General features: G+C 40.7%; 1 pseudogene across 1 annotated transcript; it reads right to left on the bottom strand.

Annotated features, from left to right (window-relative positions):
* Window positions 1-853: 853 nt before the first annotated feature.
* Window positions 854-2,009, bottom strand: LOC308616455 (methionine aminopeptidase 1-like; annotated as a pseudogene). Its single transcript has one exon. The product of its transcript is annotated as a methionine aminopeptidase 1-like (transcript).
* Window positions 2,010-2,372: the final 363 nt, after the last annotated feature.

Genomic DNA, 2,372 nt, shown 5'->3' with positions numbered 1-2,372 from the left:
GAGAGGGGAAGGGAGCGTTTTTCCTCCCATTTGGACCAAACAGAGGTCTGAAATAGTAATGGATTACAAAAATCTCATTCTCTGCACAGCCAGCTTCCACTTGGAACATGGCTATTTTTGCCATAAACTAGATTTTTTAAAATCTGATAACCTTTTTCCAAAGTGACTTTTTCCACATCCATTCACTCAAAGAATCTACATTGGCAAGTCTCGCTGACCAAGTGCTTCCTTACAATTATAAAGGTAAATAATTAGCAGGGGGAAGGGAGGCCAATTCCCAGATGGGGATTAAATCACTGCAAACAACAAGTCCATTTATGACAGCTTTTGACCTTGTCAGAGCAGAATCAACACAAACCCCAGGTCATATAGTGTTCAGTAATTACATATATGGAATTTAAAATGTATACATATATAGTTCCACACATACATAATAAAAAAATCAGAAGCAATGTATGTTGCTAAACTTTCAAGGATTCTCGTCTCCAACATTCACCTGGAAAGTATCTGGCTCTAATGGCCCGGTTGTGGCAGTGATAAAATCAACTTAAAAGCAGGTTTAAGTAAAATTGCTCAAAGGGAAAATAAGAAAATGGGGGTGCAGAGATTTTTTTGTGTCTGTGGGGAGAGGGGAGCATTGAGAGAAATAGAGAAATGCTTCTTTTATTCTTCTTGGATTTTTTCAGACCCAAGACAAGTTCTTGAGGACACACATCAAATGCTGTAGTCCTTCCTTATCTATAATCAAAACAAAACAAGTAATTAAAAAAAAATTCCTCTTCCATTCTGTACTCTCAATAAAATGCAGAGTACAGCCAGAAGATATCACCAAGATGAACCATCTCAGGAGAAATTAAAATTGGGAAATGAAATGAGGCCATGAGCTATCGAGTCATGGGGTTAGGATTTCACAGCTAGTGTCCGTGACCAGCAGGTTGTGCTCAAACTGGGCAGACAGCTTCCCATCTCTCATCACTGCTGTCCAGCCATCCAGCCAGGTTTCATCCTGCCTTCCACCTTCACAAATTATTGGCTCAATTGTAAATATGTGGCCGGGCTTCATCACTCCAACTGCTTTATTTTTGGTCTAGTGAGATGCATTGAGGACTGTATGAAAAAGCCTGTGGATTCTATGCCCACAATAGCTTCAAACAACTGAAAATTCATTTGCTTGGTCATGCTTCTGGTTAATGTTTCCCAATTCTCTGTATCAAACACCAAGTTTCACTGCATCAGTGGCTTGCATCAGGCACTCACACGTGGTCTGAACAAGTTTCCATGCTCGCTCATCCACGTCTCCAGCAAAAAACATCTCATTCAGGTCCCTGTGATAACCATTGTGATAAAGAGTGATGTCCACATTAACAATATCACCTTCTTGCAAGGGCCATCTCTCTGGAATTCCATGGCAGATCACTTCATTCACTGAAGTACAACAAGACTTTGGGAAATTATAATAATTCAGGGGAGAAGGATAGCAATTTCTTGCAAGGCATGCTAAGTGTACAGCATGATCTATTTCTTCAGTAGTTACACCTGGTTTAATCGCCCCAGCATCAATGTCCACACAGGCTTCTCTAGCAAGCTTACACAGCAGTAGCATCCCTTCTATATCTTCAGATGAGAGTAACTTAACTTGAGAAGTACCTTTCAGAGCCTGCTCAGATTCAGACATTCCTAAAGGGTGATCAGCATAATCTGGTCTTTGACTATGACTTGGCACTGGCCTTGACATCAGTGGATAATATGGTCTGAGTTTACTATCAATAACGTGTCCATGGGTCAGTGTTGATGTCGCCTTCCACAGTCCAGGAAGACAATTCTTGCTTGGTCTTTTCATCTTTTGCTTTCATATGTAGTAACTTGTGAGTAACCCAACTTCCTTGAAAACATTCCTGTGAGCGGAAGTACGAGTCCTCGATGCCCAACTTGATGCAGGTGGGACACTGGAGCTTGGCCTTGCTGCTGCAACCATCCGTCTCTCACACACACATCTCCAAGGACGCCATGCTGCCTGGCTGCTGGAGGAGCCCCTCACCGAGCCCCTCCCAGCTTTGGCTTCTACTTTTCAAACTCAAAATATGGTTCACACAAGAGAGAAGCCATTGTTTCTTTTCTCAGCTCCCAACAGCAGTACCTACCCCCACCCCATCTAGTCTGTTAATGCTTTTACCACCACCACAATTCATATTCAAATATATAATATTTTTCAGTTCACACCAAAAGTGCATAATTACGAGAGTGTATTTTATTAATATGGTTATATTAGTCTTAATTTTCAAAATTGCATCTTATGATTAACAAATTTGAAATTGTTAACAACATTGACTCTTTTCCATAGATCATAATAGTTTTTTTTTTTTTCCACAGCA

The sequence above is a fragment of the Mesoplodon bidens genome, assembly GCF_964165515.1.
Source record: "Mesoplodon bidens genome assembly, chromosome: 4".
In the NCBI taxonomy this organism is placed as follows: domain Eukaryota; kingdom Metazoa; phylum Chordata; class Mammalia; order Artiodactyla; family Ziphiidae; genus Mesoplodon; species Mesoplodon bidens.
Note: the sequence above shows the minus strand (reverse complement) of the source record. Positions and strands in the feature narration are given on the sequence as shown.